This window comes from Plecotus auritus (assembly GCF_963455305.1).
Source record: "Plecotus auritus genome assembly, chromosome: 12".
NCBI lineage: Eukaryota > Metazoa > Chordata > Mammalia > Chiroptera > Vespertilionidae > Plecotus > Plecotus auritus.
In genome coordinates this window covers 6,482,380-6,508,971 of record NC_137778.1, presented here as the reverse complement: position 1 = coordinate 6,508,971, position 26,592 = coordinate 6,482,380, and the positions used below count along the sequence as shown (strand labels likewise).

Below are 26,592 nucleotides of genomic sequence, written 5' to 3'. Positions count from 1 at the left end.
ACTATCTCTGTCTTCTAAGGCTGTTAACTATACAAATATTCTTGATATAACCACCGAGAGCAACAGCAATCAGCGCCTCTGCTCACAAGACATGCAGAACACAAGAGACCCAAGGAGAATTGTCACAGTTCAGACATATACAGCAAAATCTCGTGGGGAAGGATGCTGTGCTGTGTGTTGCAGTGGATGGCGGTAAATGTTGGCTTCAATTGAACATCACATATGAGAGAAAACAGCATGGCTTTTATATGGGGAATGTATTCTTTAAAAGGCTAGATGAACCATTTGCTGTATAAATTAAAGAAATAATTTAATTTTGGCTTCAAAAATTAATTTTGGCTCTATCTCTAAAATTTGAGCCATTAAAATAATTAAAAAACTTTATCTAATATGGGTAGGTTAGAGTTTGGTAATAAAGGATATATGGTTATTTATCTTAATGAGAATGTGTACACTCCTCAAAGTTGTAAAGATATGAAATTAATGAAAATAAATGGAAAGAATTTCTTTGCAGCTCACAGAAAGAGGAAGGAAAGATTCAGTAAAAAATGAAAAATAATACATTAAATAAAAGGTTGTAGAGTATGATAAAGCACAAATGGCTTTCTTAGGGAGGGGGGACCCAGAGCAGGAGCAGTCATGAGTTTCTCTTTAATAGTTAAGAAGGCCTTTTGGGTCCTGGCCAGTGTGGCTCAGTGGTTGAGCGTCATCCTGTGTACCAAAAGGTTGCTGCTTTGATTCCTGGTCATGAACCCAGGTTGCGGGTTCATGTGGGAGGCAACTGATCACTGTTTCTCTCCCTCTCCCTTCCTCTGTGTGTAAAATCTATAAAATCATTAAGGAGAAGGAGGAGGAAGGGGAGGAGGATGAGGGGGAGGGGGATGAGGAGGGGGAGAGGAAGGAGGGGGAGAGAGAGGAGGAGGTGGAGGCCTTTTGGAAATTCTATTCCCAGTCTAGGGACTCCAGGTCTGTTCACTTTAAAGCTGCATAAAGCGGTTTTTCAATCAGTTCAAAGTTGAGGATCCGTATCCTGCAAAATCTTAGTGATACAGGGCTTAAGTGTGTACAGAAGAAAGCATCTTTCAAAGCCAATACTGTAAACCAGCAAAACACCCCAGATAAGGTGGTTAGTCATCTGCAAGGTTTGGGGATCACTAGATACATGTCCTCTACTATTTGGTTTATAGCTTGCCGGTCTGAACAAATCAATATTCACTAGTGCCTGGCTTCTGTACAAGGAGAATGCCATTATCAAGGGCTAAATGCCTTTCTTTGCTTGTTCTTTTAGCTATTGTTTCACATGAGAAATAATGGCCTTTTCCTGTAGATGGATCTGCACTGGAACAGCTGTCTTGACTTGTCTTGGCCTGCCTTAGGCTCAAACCTTCAAAGTTAACTACTCTCAAGATAATATCTGGGATTTTCTTAGGGATGGTCTTGCTCCCAGAGCTTAATAAGGCCACCTGTAAAGCACAGGCATTTTCTGGAAAAAATTTTAATGTCTATTCAGTCAAGGGCAAAAATTACCCTTGCATTCAATTTGGTCAGTAAGTCTCATCCTAGGAGTGGAATAGGGCACTCTGGCACATATAGGAAGCTCTGTCTTAGGTACATTTTTCTCCCATTTTGAAGTCCAAAGTTTGGAGGAACAGCTTTTGCCAGGGCTTCCCTAAGGCCCCCAGTATTAGCATCCTTTCCTGTGATAGTTTTGTTAATCCGGTATTTAATATAGAGTAAGTGGCTCCTGTATTGATTAAGAAGTCAATAAATTGGTTTTCCACTTCTAAGGTGGCCTGGGGTTCCATGTGGTTGATGTTAAAAGAGCCATTGCTTTATACTGGAGCCCCTGGATCTCATCATTCCTGGACACTGTGCAATCTGGTGTATTTGCAGTGCATTTCAATTGGATTTCGAGTGTCATGGACCTTGATTCAGAATCGGGCAATTCTTCTCCCAGTGTCCTTCCAGTTTACAATGGGCACACTGATTTGGACCTAGTTTGGGGCGTCCTCTAGAGTTGAACACTTTAGGTTGGGGAGCAGGTCTGACCTTGTTTGTTACCTTCTCATGTCTTCCTGGTTTCAGAGCTATAGCAGGCATGTAGGCATGTCGATTTATTTCTTGTCTTTTTTCCCTCTTTGAAGCCTGGTTTTGGCTCTTGAAGACCCTGAAAGAAATTTCTGCCAGTTGTGAAGTTGGCATCCCATAAGTACTCTGAAACTTTTGAAGTTTCCTATGGATATCTGATGCAATCTGAGTTGTAAAGGTCATATTAATGACCACTAAGTTTTCAGGAGCAGTGGAATCTAGGTCCGTGCATTAATGGTAGGCCCCACAAATCCTCTCCGAGAATTCTGAAGGGTTTTCCTCAGCTCAGTGGTTGAGCACTTGAACTTTACTGAAAGTTTTTGTTCGTTTAGGTACTCCCTTCGTAGGCCAGAACACAACCCTATCATGTTCAAGTTTTGGTAAGTAACATCATTAGCATTCCATCAGGGGTTAATTGTAGGAAAGGCTACAGAGGCTTCAGCCCTAATCAATATTGAGGGTTTTTGTTGTGTAGATGATTAGCCTCCTTTCTAGCTTTTACTAAAATGCTTTGTCTTCTTCAGCATTCAGGCGAGCAGCATATGCTGAATGTCTATCCAGGCTGGTCTATGAGAAGTAAAGATAGAAGCAAAGAGACTTTCTATTCTTAAAGGATCCCCTCTGTAGGCAGCACAGTATTTCTCCAGCTAATAAGGTGTGAGGAGGAGAAAGAAGTGTATACCCAAAGCGTTCTTGCCGGGTGGCCATTTGCATTCTGCTCTCTTATTGGCATCTGTCTTGAAGGGTATTGCCATGTCTGGATTGGGGACGTTTCCTGACCAAATTGGGTGCCCCTTTTGGTATGGAAAGGGGAAGCCATTCCTGTATTTATAGTTTTGGAACACCCTACGGAAGGGAAGGGGCATTGTCTACACTGCAACTTTGTTATTCCCAATAAGGGGTAGGGGGTAGGTGAGGTGGCAGAAACTGATGCTGAAATAAGTTTCTTCATAGAATCATAATTCTCTTCCTCTAAGGGGTTTCCAACAGAATAGGCTCAGTCGATTTCCCTGTCTTTTACCAAATTTTTACATTTTCTTTGAAGAGGTCTGTTCTGATACATTAACATGGATGCCTGGACATATGGGATCTCTAGCTGTGTTTATCCTCTGGCCAGTGTTCCTCTGAGTCTAAGGAATACTGTGGTCATGCCAGTCTGCATACAAAAATCATTCTTTTTCTTGTCATGGTCCCATAGCTAAATGTTTCCCAGTTCTATAATATATAGCCCTGGGGGCTACATTGAGTTACAGAGGTGGAGTTACCCATATCATTAAGGCCTATAACAAAAACATTTACTTGTTTTAGCTCGAGCGATGTTGGATAAGTTCTAGGATTAGATAGTTGCTAGTGAGTAGAGAGTTGTAAGTTCTACGAGTTGAACAGCAACAAGTCAGACACAATAGACAAGAGAGCAGGAAAGCTTGTGTGGCCTAAACTTCTGCTATGTCTCATACCCTGAGTATTATTTACTCAGAGGGGACAAACACGAGCCCCACTCAGTTTGGTGGATATGAGACAAACAGCTGCCTCGAATTAGGCTGGGACGAGCTTCTGCTGCCAGCTCCTTCCAGGTTTGCTGAAATGCATCAGATTGGCCCCCTTCCCAGAACATGAGAGTCAGACAAATAACAAATAAGCAAACTAATAAAGAAGGCCTCTTGGTTCCACCAAGTTTCCTCGATTCCGGGAGAGAGTGACTAGCAAAACAAATTTACAAGATTTCTTCCTCTTGGTTCCCGCCAAGTTTCCCCGAGTCTGGAAGAGGGAACCTAGACAAATAATCTTTCTTGCTGGGTTTCCCCATGAGATCAAACAAACTAGCTAAGATTTCTCAGGAACTGTTTCTCTCCCTGTTCCCATTCAGGTTTCCTGGAGCCCAGGAGAAGGTGGTTATTTGGGGCTTTATCACTCACAAAACCTTACAGAAGAAATCCTTAATTTCCAAAACAAGAACAAATTTCAGATCTGGGACTTTGTTTATTATGCTGCAAAAAAAAAAAAAAAAAAAAAAAAAAAAGCACTGTAAGTCAGGGGGTGGCCAGTCATGAGCCACAGTCCAGTCTCTGCCTCTGAGACAACAGGTCAGGTGTCTGGCAGGCCGGGGCCTGGAGGCAAGCCCTGGGCTGGGGTTTCCCACCCACAGGCAAAAGGGAGCCCCATATTAGGTGCCAAAATTGTTACCACACTGAAAGGGTCCATTTACCTGTGAGCATCAAAGCCCAACAAGTTGCAAATAGGAGTTTTCAGGAGAGAAAGTAGAGGTTTATTAGTTGAGAAAATGGTGCCAAGCTGGGAGTCACAGGTAAGCTAATGCTCAAAGACCTGGCTCCCTAATGGCTTCCAGGGTTTGGGTTCTATAGGGGAAAAGTTAATCATAGTGGTTAAAGGAGTTGGGGTTGGGGCTGTATTGATTGATTAGGGCCAGGGTAAGGAGGTCAGCCATGTCAGTGTTCTGCCTGGTATCATGAGGATGTGGTCTACAGGTCATTCTGCTTTCATGGGCCTGCGGGTGACACATACTGAAGTCAAGATGCTGTTTCTTGCTTGACCAAATCTGTTTCTGTGGTCAACACACCTGAGGCCTTGTTCTTAAGACAGTTTAATACTGACCAGAATCTGATGTCCTAAGGGCTCAGTGATCAAGGGAGTGGACATGCAAGGGAGAGGGAGGTGGGTATACAAATGAAAGAAAGGAAGAAAGGTCACATGAAAGAAGTAAAATCACATTAAAGAAAGGACGTTTTTGTGAGTCAAAACTGCCAAAATTAATGGTCGATTGTGAGTCATTGTGCTTGCCGTACTGGTAACATTTAACCCAAATAATAATTGTTCTTTCTTGGAAACCAAAAGGCAAGACACATCCTCTCATAGTTTTTATACTTTTTGCTTGTTCCCCTCCCAGTGTCACCTCTCTTTCCTCTTTTTGTCACTCTTTTGATGTTGGAGAACCTCTAGGTCCAGCCACACACTTCCATATTTACACTTACAACCTAGTGATCGCCTCCTCTTTTGGCTTTAAACAATTCCCAAGTTTAGCTCATAGCTAAAACATTTGTCTTAAAAGCTGAAATATCTTTTAACCTTAGTAAATATTTCTGCAGTGGAAAGCTTCTTTTAGTTTATAAAGAGTGATTATAAATATAAAACACCTAAATACTAACATTCTTTGCATGGGATTATATGCATAATGTAAAATATAGAGTTTGAAGAATTTAAGTTTTCTGCCAAATCAATCAATTAATCAATAAAGGCATGAGCATTGTGGAGAAGACAACATTACAGATAGTTGGATACAGAAGGCCTAATCTAATACCTCCCAGCTAAATGCTGCTGTAAGAAAGGCAGAGGAAGCTGAAAAAAGCCTTATGTTTTAGTAAGATAACTGCTGACTGAGGATAAAAGACTCTTATGAAAACCCTAAATCATGGTGGAGCAGAAAAGGATAAGTGAAGCATCTGGGTGTATAGCTGTCTCCATTAGAGTCACAGATGCAGTTGAATGTACAAGTGACCTCAAGAAGTAGCTGAAAGAAGGCAAGTGCACTTAGAGCAGTCACAAGGAAGATGAAGTGCAGAGACCACGTCAATTAATAACATGACAAGAGCAGAATAATCTCAATGGATGCCAACAAAGATGGCCACAGGGGAGCATGTATCTCCACAGACTCCAACATGGGCAGGTGGGAGTGGGAATGGGTCAGATTCCCCTTCCTTCATGCTAAGAAAACTAGAGCCTTGACCAGATCTTGATTCACCCCCACCTCCCCCCAGGGTAGTGGGAAAGAATGGGAAGGAGCAGGATCTTGAATTTCATTGTGTTGTTTCATAAAATGACTTAACCACTAAATTGCATGAGTTTACATGAAACAGACTAGATGACTTTTCTGCATCAGGCAGACTGGGAGCTCAGAATTACAAAGTAGATTGAAATGCAGAATTTTTTTAAATGCAGCTTTTTATGTGCCTACATACATAGCCTATAAAATTTATAATCACTTTAGATGTTTACTTGATATTTCTGTATTTCAAAAAAATTACAATGAGAATATGTTATACTCAAGTATTTTCTATATTTTTACAAATAACTCAGGATAATAACTTCTTTTCTCAGTAATTACAACTTTTAATCATTATAGCCTTATTCAATACCTATTTTGTTTCACAAATTGAGTGTGAAGTTCACCCTGAGTCTATTTTTTATATTTTTGAGGTTAGGGACAATAAATAATCTTTTGTTATTTCATTTTGAACTCAGTTGATATTATTTTATGGAAGTTTTCATGTTTAAAATCTTTACTGTTGACTATTTTGGCCTTTCAAGAGTAATGAAAATACCTAATTTATCAGAAAGGTATTATGCTGGCTCTTTTTCATATTTTCATTTAATTCTCTTTTCTTACCTTTGTGACTTGGCTTCTGAAGGACAGGTGAGGACCCAATCTGATGAACCTTTTAAAAATTCTTTTTGGCTCCTCCTAACTCTCCCCTTTCCTTCTGCCTTTTTCTACTCTCCTATCACTGGTAGCTCCAATTTGGATCTACTTCTAAGATTTTCTTATTAAATTTATTGGGGGTGACATTGGTCAACATAAACATATAACTAGTAGGTTTCAGGTGTGGGTTTCTATGTTACAAGATCTAATTTTTTTTCTTAGCCAATTCTATAGCATTCTTACAGCAGTCTGCTCCCCGAGCCACTTGTCTTCCTTCCTGTGAGCCTGGTGTTTATTCTGTCCATGAGGGAGACATTTCTTTTAGTGCCACAAGGACTTCTTCATGTGGCTTACCCTTTGCCAGCAGAAGCAAAGATTCAGACCAAGTCATGTGAGCTGTCTTCACATGGCCAGAGCTTCATGGCTGTCATATGTGGCTAGCAGTCCTCTCCACTAACTCCTCTTATCCCCATGCCTACCCCCTAATTCCCTTTCCTCTGGAATCCACATGTGACAGGAGACTTGCAGTGGGTTGTTTGAAAATGTTCTCTCTAGAAGGTTTTTAGCTCATTCTAAACCCATTTCCTAAAACATATCTATATTTTTGCTTTGCTTATCTTATTAAAACACAAGGCAATTAGATTTTTGCACAATTTCCTTTCCAGTAACCCCTTGTTCAAACTTCAAGTTTACGTTAAAAGAAGATTCAGTGATGTTGCAATTTTAATGTGATTTATACTTCAGCAAAGTGGACCAGTCACTTTAAATGTAAGCTTCAGATGAACACTAGATCACACCCTGACCTTGTCACCATCTCCTGAAATAAGGTCCATGGGTGTTTGTCTTCAGATCTGTACTTTGTTAACAAAATAATTGAGGAAGTGAGAATTAATTATTAGAGGCTACCCCAGTTTCACTTTTGCCCTGGCCCTGATTATAATGTATGAGACTTCTCCAATCTCTTGAAAACTGGGCTTTGTAACTTTACCTAAAGCTTTCGTTTGGAAAACATGAATGCCTATTTGGGCAGGAATTTCATCTTAGCAAAGGGATTTCCTATCGACCACTCTCCACAGAGCATCCTAAACATCTTTGTTTCTCAGACTACACACAACAGGATTCAGTAAAGGTGTTATGACAGAGTAGGTCCCTAAGATTAACTGATCTTGACCTTTGGTGTTCTCTGACTGGGGCTTGAAGTAGGCAATGGAGACATAGCCATATGAGGTGTGAGGTGCAGGTACCAAAGGTCTTCTTCCAGCTTTCCACGGAGGCAATCTTGAGAATGGTGGAAATAATGAGGACATAAGTGATAAAGAGGAAGGTGGCAGGAACTGTGATGGCCAAGAGACTGATAATTAAGGTCAGGATATCACTGGTGATTGGAGTAGCACAGGCCAGATCCAGCACAGGTTGAACACCACAGAAGAAATGCTCAATCCATGTGTTGCAAAAGGGTAGACTGAAAATAGCCACAGCCGGAACCAGTGAGAGCAAGAACTGTGTGGCACGGACTGAGGGTGTCATCATGGCATACACCCTCCAATTCACGATGATGACTAATGAAGTGGGTTGCAGACGGCTGCCTAGCGGTCATGCCCCATGACTGCTAGCAGAAGGCAGTTAGTGATAGCAAAACCAAGGAAGAAAAAGAGCTGAGCCCCACAGCCCTCCCGGGAGATGGATTGGCTCAGACCTATGAGCCTGGCAAGCATGTGGGAGATAATGACCAGGGAGTAGAGAGTCTCTGATGTGGAGAAGACACTTGGAAAGAATTACATGGGGATGGGGAGGTGAAGCTCAATACACCATAATGACATTGCCAGCCAGAGTTAAGATATACAAGGCAAGAAACACCACAAAGAGTGTGAGCTGCTATTCTCAGAAGTTGGAGAGACCTTGAAAATCAAACTCTCTTACTTCTGTATGGTTGACTTTCTTCATTGAGGATCTTAGGGCTGAAAGATAAAGAGAAGGTCAGTACCTTCTCTTGCACCTGAGACTGCCCTGATCTATGGAGAACACTGTCCAGAACAAAGATTCAGTATCACAAAGACCCCGTTCAAAACTTCATGAATCTAGGGATTTGGAAGACTAGGTCGTAGAACTTGAAGTAAAGGTACAGAAAGTTTGAGCAATATGATTTAAAAATTTGAGGTAAACCATTCTTTTCCAGTATACCTGGGTGATTAAAAGAAAAATGACCATCTCTCTATGGTTTATGAAGTTGGTCTCAAAAATTTCTTATAACTGTATTTTCTTAAAATATAGACCACATTCTGAGGCCACAGTGTGACTAAGTCAGAAATTGTCACCAAAAATGATAACTTGAAAAATAGCAAATGTTTGATAATCTAACTGATAGTTCAAAGAGGAACATATAATGGATATTATGAAATATTTAGAACTAAACAGTAATAAAAGATTCACAGGAATAAAAAGTACATAATGTATTTAGAACATTATTAGAAGGAAGTTTATAATTTAAAGTGCTTGTTTGTTATTTTAAAAAGAGGCTAAAAAGGTATAAGTTGAGCATCCATCCTAAGAAGTTATCAAATCAAGATAGAAAACAAAGTAGAAGGGAAAAAGCAATAATGAATAATGATGAAACATATGATAATGATATGTAAAAGAGAGGTAAAGATAGAGAAGATCCACAAATGTAAAAGTTCATAAACTTTAGGTAAACTGTTAGTGATACTGACCAAGAAAAACAAGTGAAAACAAATAAACTCTATTATGCTAGTAAATTAATGAAGGGACATAATTTCAGACACAAAATATTATGAACAACTTTATCTAAATACATTTAAAAAAATCTCAATACATTTTTAAACTTCTATGAAATGGATACATTTCTATTTTAAAAAAAGCACTTACCCACCCTGGCTGATGTTTCTCAGCGGTTAGCGCATCAGCCCCCTCACCGAAGGATTTGCTTACCGGTCAGGGGCATGTACCTGGGTTGCTGACTCCTGTTACAGATTAAAGGGATTACTTACATTTCTAGAAATAAACATGGAAAAAATTCAAAATCATACTGCTGAATAATAGAAAGAAATCACACACATGGACAAACACACACACACACACACGTGTATGTATGTATATTCCATTTATATAATGTTCAAAAGAAGGCAATATTAAATAATACATTGTTTAGGGGTAAGCTGTTTTTTAAAAAACATGCAAATGCTTTAACCTAAAATTGATGATAGTGACTATTTGTCATATATTTGAAATATTTGAAAAGAGGATATATGAGGTTTCTAGATTTATGGTGCTGGATTATTTTTCAGCCTGGGCATGAGACATTTTTGTTATTTTTCTTAAAATGTACATTTGTTTTATACATTCTTCTTAATGTATAACATTTTTCAATAAAAATTTTAATATTACACATCAAAAAAAGTGTTCCTGATAGTGTTTATTGGAAGAAACATTACAAAACATTCTAGTGTTTGCAGGCCACACAGTCTCTGTTGCAACTAATCAACTCTACTGATATAGTGCAAAAGCAGCCATAAATAGTATATAAACATATACCCCATAAACAAATGGGTAGTTAATAAATATTTGTTTATAAAAACAGGTAGTTGGCCTATGGATGTAGAATTAATAAGTTCATTTAATGCTCTAAAATACTTCATCATGAGCATTGACTTCAATATATTCTTTCTGCTTTTGAAGAACATTTGGTTTATTTCAGTTTTATTTTTCTATTATAAACAAAGCTGTTTTAAACCTCTGGCATGGCCCTAACCAGTTTGGCTCAGTGGATAGAGTGTTGGCCTATGGGCTCAAGGGTCCCAGGTTCGATTCCGGCCAAGGGCATGTACCTTGGTTGCAGGCACATCCCCAGTAGGAGGTGTGCAGGAGGCAGCTGATCGATGTTTCTCTCTAACTCTCTATCCCTCTCCCTTCCTCTCTGTAAAAAATCAATAAAATATATTAACAAACAAACAAACAAAAAACCTCTGGCATGTGTCTCTTTCGTTTTTCTGGATTACATATCTAATGAAAAAATTGCTGGTTCATAAAGCATGCTCACTTTCACCTTTAGCAGGCAATGCCAAAGTGTTTTCCAAAATGATTGTATCAATAGATTCTCTCTCCAGTAAGAAACTGGAGTTTCCATTGCACTATATCTCAGATACCCTGGATTTTTTGCAGCTTGGTGGGTATGGTCTTAACTTGTGGTCTATGGTCTTATTTTATCCCTGGCTACTGACAACATTAAAAATCTGTTCACAATCTGTTTGTGCTTCCTGTCATCTGAAGTTCTTATTCATTTTATTTTCAGGCTAATGAAGCATATGAAACACTCAAGCAAAGGAAAGAGAAAATCTGGCATACAGGTAGACGGGAAAGGATAAAGTCAATTAAGTTCATTAAGTTGCAGAAATTGAGAGATTGCCAGAGGAAAAAGGACATACATGAACAACAAAGGAAAACATGATGAATGAAATAAACATTGCCAAACCATTATCTGTAAGAAGGGACATAGATAATTAATTGGTTTTCTAATCCTTAATCTGACTTTGTGTTGAAGAGCTCTTTTCTCTAAAAAGATGGTAGAAATTCTATATATTTTTTGCATTTCATAGTTTCACTCTTTAAAGTATTAATACATCCACCACTCAAAAATATGTCCTAGAAGTGTGATGAAACTTAATTCCAAAAAAGGACAAAGGAGTTGCCTAGTGTCACACCTTAAGTTCATGGCCGAGCTAACTCAGGAACGCAGCCTCTTTACTTCGGCCTTGCTCTGAAAATAACTCAGTACGGGCTGGAAATATGCTTTCTATCTCAACTGAGATACTGATGCACGTAACCCGGGTACACAGAAGTTGGTATGCCTTCGTTAGGAAGATATTTTAAAAATGCTAACTGGATATCATATAAATGTACATACAGTAGTGCATGATTTTGCATGATATGAGCAAATTTCCACGGTCTCCTGAATTTTCCAAAGTGTTTATGATAAATGTGTGTTCATTATCTGAATTGCTGGCACATCAAAACTTTAAAAAAAAAAAAAGAGAAGAAGAACAGAGATAGGACTCTTTCCAAGAGGCTTAGAAGGGAGAAATGAAAACCTCAAGCTAGCAGTTTAGCATATCCAGAGTGCCAGAAGGAAGCTCAGGGCGTGGTGACCAGCCCGAGGTTCAGATCATTGACTATTCTGGTCTGAGAGGATCTTCCTGCAGAGTTGAAACCTCTTGAAACCCCAACCCAGGAACTCTGTCTGTTTATTTCCGTTTGACCCAGAACTCTAGGGACTTCTCCTTGAGAATTATTCCAGGATACAACAAGCATCAGGGAAATCGCTTGAGGCTATATCCCAGGGGCCTGATTAGGAACTTGGCATTTAGTAGAACAAAACTTTGCCTTTGGTTACCCGCTCACAAGAGCAGCTTGCATGGTAGAAACTAAAACGGTGATTGCTCTCACAGGGTTTATCAAGGAAGGAGCATGCAGAGCTAGAGCGAGTCCATTGGGTATCTTTGTGCAAATTAGAAAAGGAACCTCCTCTATGTAGATGCAGCCCATGTGCATACCATTTGGTGAGTAGACAACATATTTTTTCGCAGTTAGCAAAAGGGCCTCTCTTCATATGGATGAACAGAGCTCTGGACCACACTGCATGACCCGTCAGTGGTCTGTGGGCTGGATTTCACCCATTAGTCTTCTTGATTAGGTGTCCTTGTGCATTGCACAGCCAGCACACCACATGGTTTTCAAACAAATGATTTCATAAATAAATATGTTATTACAAACAAAAACAAATACTGCAAGGATAAAACTCTTGTGCGTGCAAATAATAAAAGGGGGCAAGTTTTGCTAGTCTGATAAATCTAAATGTTTTTCTGAGGAATGATGCTTGAGCGTGAATCTTTAACATAAATATGAGTCAACTAAGAGAATTCCAGGAAGAGAATTTAAGGCAGAGAGGAAAAAAAAAACGAGTGAAGGACTTGATACATTAATGATAATAACTTAACCAAGAACTAAAAGAAAGCCAAATTGCACATTGAGAATCCAAGGAAGCCGAAACCGGTTTGGCTCAGTGGATAGAGCGTCGGCCTGCGGACTGAAGGGTCCCGGGTTCGATTCCGGTCAAGGGCATGTACCTTGGTTGCGGGCACATCCCCAGTGGGAGGTGTGCAGGAGGCAGCTGATCGATGTTTCTCTCTCATCGATGTTTCTAGCTCTCTATCCCTCTCCCTTCCTCTCTCTGTAAAATATCAATAAAATATATTAAAAAAAAAAAAAAAAAGAGAATCCAAGGAAGAGATGACATTAGAAGGCAATAGAGGATGAGATCGTGCACAATCAGATGTGCTTTTCATAATGTTGTAGTGAAATGCGGAAAGTGAATTGGAGAAGAGCGAGTTTGGAAGCAGAAGGGCCAATTAAAAGGCTGCTGCAGCACTCCAGTGGAAACCCCATAGGAGCTGGAACTAGGGTGGTGGACATGGAGATGACTTTGGCTTGCTGTACCTGTCAGACCAATTCACAATAGGCATCTAAGACACATGGTCAAGTGACCTGCTTTTACCACGACTCAGAAGTAATTTAGGTGCCATTTCTCAAAGTTTTGGTTTTGTTCTTTTACTGAAATCTGAGGATTCTGCACTGTGATCCTCCATGGTTTCATGACAGAGTTCTGACTTGATTCACCATAACGGAGAATCATCGCTGCCTCTAACAGTTCTCTGACTAGAGCCCTTAAACAAAGGGGTAGTCATGTGTCTGGGAGGACAGACCCATTGACATTGCCACATATACACATTATAATTCTCAATCTCTATTAAAAATGGACTCTCGTGGAGTACATTGTATCCATGTTACTTACTATGGAGAGGATGAATGTCAGATCAGAGGTAGTGTCCATCAAATAAATGAAGGTTTCTTTAAGGAAGCCTACAAAGAAAATTTATAGTATGTCTGAGTGGCAAAGCCACGGGATAAATCCTCAGTGGGATATGGCCATTTAAGGGGTTCTGGGAATGTGAACTGGCTCTAGCCTAGGCATTAGGTGAGGGGCCGTGATTCTCCAGGTGGTGACTCAAGTCAAGACCTAGAGATTTTTAAAGATGTATCATTACCATTATACAGATTCCGTTTCCATTCTACTTCAGTCTTACCAATGCCATGTTCAATTAGGCGCACTGAAGAGCTCTGGGAGCAAGCAGTTCTGATTACTGCTGTTACCCATGTCACTCCCTATTTAATCAGCCAATTCAATGGCCTTGTCTCAGCCCCTCCACAGCTCTCTTATCTTCAGGATCTCCCAGTTAAATTTATGGCTTATTTGCTGCTCAGCCAGAACCAAGACAACATCAGAGAGGCAGAACTGTGCATTTTCTCTATCCCTTCCCAATTCAATCCGCGGCTGCAGGGAGCAGACCCTCTTCACTGTGGAGTCCATACTTTAATTAACCAACTAGCACACTGTCAGAGCTACTCTCACATCCTTGAACAGATACATGAAAGCCCAGAATCTCTGGTTCAGCGCACACATCTGGTTAAGTGTCGCCTCTATCTGAACAATGTATTTCTTCCTCCTCTAACAAATTTAGAATATATTCCTACACACATTTTCCAGTTCCTTCTGCAAAAAAAGAAAAGAAAAGAAAAGAAATGAGAAATGAAGGGTATATTTATTATACAACAGTTTCAGGGTACCAGAAATTGGCTGAAAGGAGATTACAAGTTAAGAAAAATGTATGTTAAAAAAACTGCTAGAGCATAAGGTAACAAGCAAGAGTCTGTAGCCTTCTTGTCTTGGGAAGCCGCCATCATGGTTCCCACACCCCTCTCCCACCCACAGTTCAGTGGGCAGAAACATTAGTTTTAATCGCTCGGGGTTGGCGGTATTAGCCAGCAGCTGTTGTGCCAGAGAGGTCTTTCTATACTTGCAGTGGTACTTGGGAAAAACCTGCAGCTCTGCTGGCTTAATGGGGCAGAGCCAATTGGGAAGGGCTAGAGAACACCCACAGTTCTGCCTCTCTGATGTTGTCCTGGCTCTGGCCAAGCAGCAAATAAGCCACGAACTTCACTGGAAGATCCTGAAGATAAGGGAACTGTAGAAAGGCTGAGATGAGCTCCCCACACATTTCTGGCTGCACAGAAACTACGAACGCACAAGGGAGACCTGAGAAAACTTGGCTGAGTGAGAACTGGCTGGAACTTCGAATGCATCCCACAGTCTGCACACGGGTTGATCAGCACAGGGTCAAACCTTATGAGCTATACATGTTTACATACAATGTCTGCTAAATCATTGGCTAACCACTAAGCTGTGTAGTGAGAGGGAAACTCCTGGGAAGCCAGGCTAAAAAATAAAAACAGTTGGGAAACTGAGCAGACATCAGCATCCATACACAGCAGGTTCCGCATTTAAGTTGAAAAAAAGCAATTTAAAAAGTACAAGAACAATGATGACATTTGAAAATATAAATTTTCCGGAGTTGCTACAATGTATTCAGTTATTGACCCAATATTAAAAGTCATGTAAAGAAACAAAAGTGTGACCCAAACTAAGGGAAAAAAGCAGTTCATAGAAGTTGGTTCTGAAAAGGCTGAATATTGGCTTTAACAAACAGTCACAAAAGCAGATTTTATAAATATACTGAAGGAATTACAGGACACTATGTTCAAAAATTAAAAAGAAAATATGATGACACTGGCCCTGCAAACAGAGAATCTCAAAAAAGAAATAGAAACTATAAAAAAGAAGCAAATGCAAATTCTAGAGTTGAAAAGTATGGTAGCTGAAATGGTGATATCAACAGAGATGTGAGATAGAAGAAAGAATCAGGGAGCTTGAAAATCAGTCAATAGAAATTGTCCAGTCTGAAGAACAGAGACACACAAAAAAATAATGAAGACACTCAGAGACCTGTAGGACAAAGTAAATATTTCAACAAGTATATTGGGATTCCCAGGAAAAGAGAAATAAAGGGGCAGAAAAAAATGAATAAATAATAGCTGAAAACTTTCCAACTTCAATGAAGAACATTAACTTAATAGATCCAACAAGCTCAATGCATCTTGAGTGGGATAAATGCAAAGAGAGCCGTATGTAGACCCATCAGAATCAAACTGCTGAAAGCCAGATACAGAGATAAAATCTTGGAAACAACTAGAGAAAACTGACTTATCGTGTACAGAGAAAAAACAAAATCATTAACAGCTGACTTCTTAGCAGAAGGAAATGGAGGCTAGAATACAGTGAAAAAATTTAAATTGGAAAAATAAAAATAAAATGTTTTAACAAAAAGTTCTATAGTCAGCAACAATATCCTTCAAGAAATGAAGGCAAATAAAGATGTATTCAGAAAAACAGAGATTGAAAGAATTTGTTATGAGCTGACCTACCATACAAGAAATAAAAGAAGAAGTTTTTAGGCTGAAAGGAAATTACAATCAACAGTAACTCATATCCACAGGAAAGAATGAAGAAAGCAAAATATGCTACCTATGTAACATATGAGGATAATAGGAGTGTATTTTCTTTCCTTAATTTCTTTTAACAAAACATAACATTGTTTAAAGCAGTTATGTAATCATAACACTATTTTTTTATTTATAAAAAATGAAGATGTAATGTATATGATAACACCAGGAGAGAGAGGAGGAAATGGGTCATATTGGGGTAAAGTTGTTATATTTCATTGAAATAAAATCAGTATAAACCTGAACTAGATTGTGATAATTTAAATGCACATAAAACAACTGCTAAAATTTTTGTCTATAGAATCAAGAGAAAGATGAATGTGGTACAAAAAAGTATCTTTTAACAGAAAAGAAGGCAGTAAAAAAGGAAACAATGGAATGAGACATGAAACAGAAAACAAAGAGCAAAATGGAAACCATTAATCCCACCACATCGTTAATTACAGTAAAGTAATGCATTAGATCTTCTGATCAAAAGGGAAAAATTGTCAGATTGGATTTTAAAAAGCAAGATCAAACTGTATGCTGTCAACAGGATATATACTTTAAAATCAAAGACAATTGGGATTTGTCTTCTATTTTTGATACTTTGAAACTAAAAGTTTATAAATAGGTATACCATGCCAACAGTAGCCATAAGAGATCTGAAGTGGCTATATAATATTATACAAAATAAACTTTCAGACAAGGGATATTACTAGAGACAGGGAAAATATTTAATTATGATAAAAGAGCCCATATATCAGGAAGATATAAAATTATAAATGTATATGAACCTTACAATGGAGCCCCAAGGTCCATGAAATGAAAATGACAGAATTGAAAGGAGAAATTGACAATTCATCTTACAGCTGGAGTTCAAGAAATATGTTTCAGTAATATATAAAACAACTAGACAGAGAAGCTGTAAGGAGACAGAATGCTTGAAATATAGTATAAACCAACTTGACCTGACATTTATGGAAAACACACACAAAAAGCAGAATACAGCCGAAACCGGTTTGGCTCAGTGGATAGAGCGTTGGCCTGCGGACTGAAAGGTCCCGGGTTCGATTCCGGTCAAGGGCATGTACCTTGGTTGCAGGCACATCCTCAGTGGGAGGTGTGCAGGAGGCAGCTGATCGATGTTTCTCTCTCATCGATGTTTCTAGCTCTCTATCCCTCTCCCTTCCTCTCTGTGAAATATCAATAAAATATATTAAAAAAAAAAAGCAGAATACACATTCTTTTCAAGTATATATGGAACATTCTTCAGGCTAGATTATATGTTACATCACAAAATAGCCTCAATAAATTCTTAAAAATTGAAATCTTATTAACATAAAGCAATACATTTCTTTTGGTTGGTGTTTGCATGATATAGTAGTATGTTCCACTCTTTTCCATCTTGCTGATAAGTAAGGTGTGTCCCTATAAACAAATTTTGTTTTCTTATCCAGTCTGACAATCTTTATTTACTAATTGGATTCTTATTTTACATTTAATAAAATGTACATTTTAAATTTAATGAAATTACTGATATACTTGGGTTTAAATATACCACGTTGGGATTTGTTTTCTATTTTTCTTCTTTTATGTGTGTGTACATTTTCTTTCATCTTTTTGTCTTGTTTTAAAGTAATCAATTATTTTTATCTTTTCCTCTCCGTTTGTTACTCATACATCATTTTAATGGTTAAAGTTACATTTTAAGAGAAAGATGAAATGGTACAATAAAAGTATCTTACATTTGTCTTACTTTAATGTTATTGTTTATTTTAATTCTATAAATATTTTTTAAATCACAAGACACTCATTAATTATTGGATAATATTAATTAAGTATAATATTTACATTTGCTTGTGTATTTATTTTTTATTCATTTTAATTATTTAAAATTTTTGTTTTCATCTAAGATGAATTTTCCTTCTACCTGGATAACTCCATTACATATTTCTTTACTGCAGGTCTGCTGGTAGTGAATTCTTTCATTTTTTTCTATGTCTGAAACTGTTTTTGTTTTGCTTTTCTTAATACAAGATATTTTCCCTGAGTATAGAATTCTAGTTAGGCAATTATTTTCTTTCAGCACTTTGAAGATGTCATTTCATTGATTTCTGTTTCCCATTATTGCCACTAAGAAGTCAGTTTAAAATGTTATTGTTATTTCTTGAAAATAATGCATCTTTTTTCCCTCTACTTTCAAAAAGACACTTTTAAATATTTTTTAGCCATTTTACATGATATGCTTATATGCATTTTGTGTGGAATGTGTGTTTATATATCCTGCTTTGTAATTCAGAGTGATTTTTTAATCTGTGTCTTGGTTTTCCTCAGGTTTGGAAAACTGTGGCAATTGTTTATTCATATTCTGATTCTGATGCTTTCTATTTATTCTACCCACCCGGAACTCCAAATACACATCCAGTGGTCGGCAAACTCAATAGTCAACAGAGCCAAATGTCAACAGTACGACGATTGAAATTTCTTTTGAGAGCCAAATTTTTTAAACTTAAACTTCTTCTCACGCCACTTCTTCAAAATAGACTTGCCCAGGCCGTGGTATTTTGTGGAAGAGCCACACTCAAGGGGCCAAAGAGCCGCATGTGGCTTGCGAGCCGCAGTTTGCCGACCATGGGGCTAGACCTTTTCACTGGGGTCTGCATGCTCTTTTACATATTCTGCAGTTTTTTCCTCTTTGTATTTCAGTCTGGATATTTCTACTGAGATGCTTTTAATTCCCTGATTTTTTTTTATTGTTGACACTATTATAAATGTTCTCCATTTTCTCCTCCTGTGCCCTCCTACATTCAGCCCTCCCCCAACCCTGGCCTTTACTCCTACTTGTGCTGTTAAAACACTTTAAGTGCTTAATTTCAGTTACTGTGATTTTGACTTCTGATGTTTTTACTGTATTTTAAAAATACATTTTGTTCCAGTTCTCAGTTGTGGTTCTATAATTTGTCATCTATTTTCTTCAGTACAATAAAAATTATAATCACCTATTGCTTCATAACAAATCACCAAAATTTAAAAATATATAGCACATTTCAATCCTTTCCTTATGTAAAGTAGATCACCACAAATCGCAAAGCTTAAAACAGCACACTTTATTATATCACAACTCCCATGGGTCAGGTCGCCTGGGCATGGCTTACATGCGTCCTCTGCTCAGAGCCTCCCAAACCTGGAATCAAAGTATCAACTGAGTTGTATTCGTTTCAAAACTCAGGTGGTTGTTGGCAGATTTAGTTCCTTGTGGTTATAGGACTGAGCTTGTATTTTCTAACTGGCTAACTGGTAGTTTGCCTACTCCTATTCTATATGATTGCTTTCAGTTCCTAGAACTAGACTACATTCCTTGCCACACAGCCCTCTTACAAGCCCTCTCAAAACATGCCAGCTTACTTCTTTAAAGCCAGCGGGGTTGGGGGGGGGGTGGTGGATCTCTTGGTCCTGTCGGCCAAGATGGATTGTTTTTTGTATAATGTAATGTGAGCATGGGAGTGACATCCCATTACCTTTGCTGCTTTCTGTTGAATAGAGGTAAGTCCCAGTTCTGCCCACACTCAAGAGGAGAGGATTCTACATGGATGTGACTTACTGAGAGTCACCTTTGGGTGCAGCTGCCCCAACCTATTTATCTTAACATTATATCTGATAACTTTGTTATTTTTTTTTGCTTTAACTATTTTTATTTTTTTTAGTTTTTCTTTTCTTTTTTTTAAATTTTATTTTATTGTTTAAAGTATTACATATAGTAGTACATATATCTCCTTTTTTCCCCCATAGAACTTCCCCCAGCCTCCCCTACCCCCTGTCACATGCCCTCATATAAGCACAACCAATGGACACAAGACACTGGGCGGGGGTGGGATGAGGGCATATATCTGATAACTTCAATACAGCATTTTTTGTATAGCTTTGTTTCTATTGAGTAATATTTTCTGCTTCTTGATTTTTAGACCTTTGGTCTTTCTTTTGGTATGTTTGGTAAATTTTTATTGCATCCTGGACACTCTATATTAAGAGTCCTCAAACTTTTTCTGAAGGGACTGAATAGACTAATTTAAGATTTATGGACCATATGTCTCTACTGCAACTATAGGTAATATGTAAGTGAATGAGTGTGGTTATGGTTTTTAAAAATTGTATTTATGGTCACTGAAATTTGAATTTTTATAACTTTTATATCACAAAATGTCATTCTTCATTTGGTTTTGCCAGCCATTCAAAAATATGAAAACCACGATACAACTTGCAGGTTCTGCAAAAACTGGTGGTGGACTCATGGCCAGTAGACTGTAGTTTGCCTACTCCTATACTAGATGAAGAAAAAAAAGTAAAGATTACTTGAGGTTCTATATTATATTATCTTCCTTTAGAGAAGACCTTATTTTGCCTCCTGGTGGGTAGACTAAGGGCAAGGTCATATGATACAAGTGGGAATTAAACGAAATCAAAGCTGGTTTCAGTCTATCTGAAAGTTAATTTACTTCTACTTTACCCTTTCACCTAGGATCTAGCCCTCAAGTATATGGAAACTGCCACATGCTCTGCTCATTTTTTTTTAGTCTTTTGATCAAAGACTACAAACATGAATTACAGTTCGTCGAGGAAACTGCAAAGAAGTGGGTGGCAGGCTACCATTTCTACATATCTTTTCTTTCTGGAATCATGACTTCTCAACTATTCATTGACTTAGAAGCTACATCCACATTGTAGAGTTATTATAACATTATTTTAAAGGTGAAGTAGAACTAATTCTACTTCAAGAGTAGCTTAGTGTAAAGAACCCTGGGAAGGGTAACATATTCCTGGTCTCTTAGCCCTAGTTTCTTCATTCGTAAAACTAGTGGCCCAGTGCATGGATTTGTGCACATTGAAAGGAAATTAATTAGAAGAAATATTTTAATATTGCTATTTGCCCTTTATAATAGAAGTGTCAGAGATGAAAGAAAATTAGTAAAATGTATATGGAAATAATATATAAATTGATTAATAAATAAACAACAAAAACATGATATAAAACAATAGCAACATGATATAAAAACAACAAAAACATGATATAAAAACCGCATTGATAAAAACAATGACTGATAAATTGATTAAACTTATTCTAATATCTCCCTGTATACCACAGTAAGAGTAAAAACACTTTCAGATTGCTTGACTGATTTCCCTTGTGATGAAGTATTTAATTAGTCAGTATATGCACATTTAATGTCACATGCTCTTTGAACTCGAGAGAAAGCAACATATAACTGACCATGTCCGAAAACAGGTTCAGGTAGGAATATTCCTACTCTGTCTGGAGTTTGTCCTTCTGGTTTATTAATAGCCATTGCAAATGCTGGCATCACAGGAAACTGTCTTCAAATTAATTTAAATGGGAAGCCATTGTCAGACGGGGACAAATCAATTCTTGGAATCAAAACAACCTCTCCTTCCACAGATCCTGTTAATACTTCATCTTCGATTATGTTAGGTCACAATCTTTTGATAATAAATCTAATACCATTACAAAGACCCCAATTACTATTAAGATTTCTCAGTAGCATAATGATTGCATCTACTTTCGATTTTAATTTATGACACGACATTCCCAAAGGAGTAATACTATTAAGAAATTCGATGGAGCCCTAACCGGTTTGGCTCAGTGGATAGAGCGTCGGCCTGCGGACTGAAGGGTCCCAGGTTCGATTCCGGTCAAGGGCATGTACCTGGGTTGCGAGCACATCCCCAGTAGGGGGCGTGCAGGAGGCAGCTGATCGATGTCTCTCTCTCATCGATGTTTCTAACTCTCTATCCCTCTCTCTTCCTCTCTGTAAAAATGTTTAAAAAAAAAAAAAAAGAAATTCGATGGAAAAATTTTCCTTTTCAGCATCATCATTGAATTGATGGAATCATCACTCAAATAGGTGTAAAAATCTCCATCAAGTATATTCAAAATTTCTTTATTTAATTTATGAACATGCTCATTTTTAGGACAAAGAATCGCATGTTTAGATATATTTTTAATATTAATCTATAAACTAGTGTCCTGGTGCATGAATTTGTGCATATTAAAAGGAAATTAATTAGAAGAAATATTTTAATATCACTATTCGCCCTTTGTCTATAATAGAAATGTCAACCAAATTCACGATCAACAATGACAGATGGAAACACATGCATGCAATTGGCGCCAGCGAGAGATTTATATATATAAACTTGCTTAATTAGACCTGCTTTCTGATTTAGCTAAACTTTTTCCAGCCCAGTGAAGCACCCCAACTTCTCTTTCAGGTAATTGTCAGCAATACAGCAGTAAATAGCAACATGAAGCAGATTATTATTGTAGATCACATAGGGAGAAGAAAGGGTAAAATATTTAACTGCAGCAGTGTTTGACTATATTCTGTACAGTGAGGAAACCTGAAGTCATTTTCAAGGTCCACCATTTCTTCTTTTCGGTAGGGTCAAGTTTCTAAGCTTTCTTAAATCTCCATTTTCCAGTTAGTGAAAAGAAAGTAGGATTCTACGAGTCTCCTATCTACCTACTCCAGGACTTCTGTGAGGATCAAAAGATCAGATGAGGCACAAGAAAACGCTTCACAGACATTTGGTTAAAGTTTAAAATGTTTCCACCTGGCTATAAAGCAAGTCGTGTTCCTGGGCTGAAGAAACTCCAAGGAGGCTAGTCACTAGGGAGAGGAAGCCAGGTGCTGCTATGTGACATCATTACCCAGTACCCACAGCCACTGTTTCTGGGCTGGGCTGGGCTGTGGGCCGCATTTTCTGCCATGGGGTCTCGGCAGCATTGGCTGTGATTTGGTGGTGGGTGGTGGTGGGGCCTGTGTCCCACTTGGGGGAAGCTGAGTGTTGCTTTGTGGGCGCCAGGTCCGCGGTGCCTTTTCTCTGTAACTGGCCAGTGCGTGTCATGGAAGCTCCTGCGTTGAGCATCTGTCCCCTGGTGGTCAGTGAGTGTCATAGTAACTGGTTGGACGGTTGGACACTTAGCATATATATTAGATATACTATTTCCAAAGGTAGCTTCAGTAATAGATCCGTTACAAATCATTTCACAGGGGATTTCAATAATATACATTCCAAGAGCTTTATATGCATCACACATGTGCGAGTCAATGTTTATTTTTAAATTGCCAGTGCGCGTCATATGTACGGGCTGGTTGGTCAGTCAGATGATTAGATGAACGGACGGTTGGTCACTTAGCCTTTTATATGTATAGATGGGGTTAATAGTATTTAAACTATATGTACTTCATCATGTTATTGGGAGAGTACATCAGACAATGTGAAAGATGCAGAGAGGCAAAATCTGGTTAGATATTACTGTCATCATCATCATCATTATTATCACCATCATCATCACATTATCATATCATGACTCAGAGATGAATAAACAGAGGCCCAGATAAGATAAATGTCTGTCCAAACACTAATCAAGTTAGTGGTGGATATGGAAACTAAAGCCTAACTAAACAGAATCACTAGTCTAATGCTTTTTCACCATCACTAAGGTGCCTTCTTAAATTGCTATCACTAGCAGTACCACACACAATTTTAATAAAGTCAATATAACCAAATATTTATTGAGAATGAATTTGTGTCCAGAATTGTACTAGACTGATTTCTGAAGCTGAATTTCCTGGGTTTAAGATCTGGTTTTCCTTTATCAGCTCAGTGTCCTAGAGAAAGTTACATAATGTCTCTATGCCTATTTTCTATCCTGAAAATGAATATAATGCTACTTTATATATTTTTCTTAGAATTTAATTAGTCAGTATATGCACATTGCATAATTTTGAACCTAGAATATAATAAGCATATATAATAAAGTATTGTCTATTATTTTTATTAGTAGTAGCAGCTGTAAGTACACTGAGAACAAAAGATGACTGTGAGTTTTCTAAATATGCTTACAATAGAGTTTGGAATGTAAGATCAATGAAAAGAAAATGATGAAAGAGTTAAAAATTGTGGCAATTCAGTGCCAACTTTTACATATCTTAAGGTTACTGACATTCATTAGCATCTATGTGGGCTATAGATAATAAGATGATGTAGTACAGGAAAGATGATCTAGCAAGGCTGATGCTTTGCATGAAACTGAGCTAGGGGATCCAAAATGACATAGGATCCAAAATGATGCAGAGCAGAGAGAGAGAGGTTAGTTAAAAGTATAAAAGTTCTGCCCGAGGCGACTTGGCTCAATGAATAGAGCATATGGACCAAAGAGTCCTGGGTTCAGTTCCGGTCAAGGGCACATACCTCTGTTGCAGGCTCCTCCCTGGCCTGGGGCCCTGGTAAGGGCTCGTGCAGGAGGCAACCAATCGATGTGTTTCTCTCACATCGATATTCCTCTCTGTCATCCACTCTCTCTAAACATTAATGGAAAAATATCCTCGGTGAGGATTAAAAAAAAAGAAGAAGAAGAAGGAAAGTATAAAAGTTCCTTCAACAGAATTCAGGAACTGGATTGATGATTCTACCCTGAGACATTAATCTGACTTTAAGTGGCAGATAATCTAAATGTCAACCCTCTGTGTACCTGGCAGCAGGGGTCCATGCTTACCCCTACTTGTAGATTCTTGCTTCTCTTCATTTGTGAAGAGCAATTCCATAAGGCCTTAAGCCACCCTCCTTTGGTGCCAGAGAAATGGACAGAAAGTGTGACATGTATCTTAGCAGGATCATGGCACACCCTACCAGATTTCAAAATCAGCCTTTTCACCCGAGACATTTCTCCTAATAGCCAAGGCAACCCTGCCCTCCAAAATGTTCATCTCTGGATTAGGAGATGAGCTGCCTGAGTAATGAGGTCCCCAGGCACTCTGGTGTTTGCATTGTGTCTTATGCTGTGGGTCACTTGGGAGTCAGTGCTGTTTTGGGGAAAGGGACCCAGAAGTCTGGGACAAACAGTTTACACCTTATTAAAAACCTCAAGCCAGAGCTACTGCTTTGTGACTCCAAGAAGAGCTGCTTCCAGCAGGAAGGACTGTAAGAATCTAAAGGAAATTAATGTGGCTTGTTCTGTCCTTCACTTCTAGTCTCAGGCACAGGAAGGCTGGGATGTGCATTGTTTTCTTCCTCTCTAGTTCTTTTAGATATCTCCTTCTGAGTCATATCTGAAGACTTGCCAGTCAGTGGGGGGATTTCTGTTAAACCATAATTCTGCTCAGTAAGACATTAGTGGCCCTGAGATAAGAACATGTGTAGACTATTTGATAAAATAGCAATGTTTTTACAAAGTGGCTTAAACTCAAATACCTGATGAGTTTTAAATAACTTCAGGAAAGGCATTGACGAAGGTCTTGGAAACATTGTACAACTATTAGTAAAAATCAAAACCTAGTGCTTGGGGGTGGGGATCACCAGGGAGAGGTCAATGGGTGAAAAAGGAGACATATGTAATACTTCAATAAATAAACAATTTTAAAAATCCAAACCTATTATTGCAGGCAGTCAAATTTCCAGCGTGGGGGATGTGACTCTCAGGCATGAATACAGCTCTCTAGAGGACTGGAGAAACAAGCTAACTGGTGAGTCTCACTTTCTTATGTGTGAGGATGGGGGGTGTTTATTATAACAGATATTCAGCTGTCACACAGTCGGCGAAGTCTCTAGAAGCGGGAAAAGACCTCTCATAGAGAATACATATTGTGATCTCTCTGATTTTGGAAATATGAGTATGTAAACTAATGTTAAGAAGAGGGACATATGATTTCAAGGGCCTTTAACATAAAAGGCTGTTAAAAATGTAAGATCCTTGAGGAGAAGGTCCATCTGTGTCATAGTCATCTTTGTTTTTCTAATGCCAGCACAGTAGATATACGTTGTGACTGCTCAACACATTGAATGACAAAAGAAATGGTTTTGCTTTTGCTTAGATTTAAGGCAAAATTTTATTATGTAGAGGGGGCTGAAAATAATCAGGGAACAATGAGGTAAGTTCTCTTGTTTGGGAAAACATGTAAATAGTGCGTCCATTCATGAATAGGGCAGGGATAAGCTTTATTTAACTTTTTTATCTTTATTGTTGGGAGTATTACAGATGCCCCCCTCTTCTTTCCCCATTGCCCCCCTCCACCCGGTTCCTGCCCCACCCCAGGCCTTCACAACACTATTGCCTGTGTCCATGGATATGCACACATGCATATAAAATCTTTGGTTCATCTCTTCCTGTCCCCACCGCTCCTTCCCTCTGAGATTCCTCAGTGTGTTCCATGTGTCCATGCCTCTGTTTCTGTTTTATACGTCCGTTTATTTTGTTCATTAGATTCCACGTATAAGTGTGATCATGTGGTATTTTCTTTCTCTGACTGGCTTATTTTGCTTAGCATAATCATCTCCAGGTCCCTCCGTGCTGTCTCAAAGGGTAAGATATCCTTCTGTTTTACAGCTTCATAGTATTCCATTGTGCTAATGTACCACAACGTTTTTGGGGTTATTTTTGGTCATTTATTTGAAAGAAAGAGTGGTAAAAACTCCAAGGTCAATGGCATTATCTGAATAGTCTGTTCACCTGTACCCTACCTACATTTTTCTCTCATCTTTCCTTCCTCAATTATATTTCTTACACCCTACATGAGTAATCCTATTCTTGCCAATTTTTTTTC

At 38.4% G+C, this 26,592-nt stretch overlaps 1 pseudogene across 1 annotated transcript; it reads right to left on the bottom strand.

The window, feature by feature from the left end:
- Positions 1-7,563: 7,563 nt before the first annotated feature.
- Positions 7,564-8,467, bottom strand: LOC308237226 (olfactory receptor 10J1-like; annotated as a pseudogene). The gene has a single exon. The product of its transcript is annotated as an olfactory receptor 10J1-like (transcript).
- Between the last annotated feature and the right edge of the window lie 18,125 nt (positions 8,468-26,592).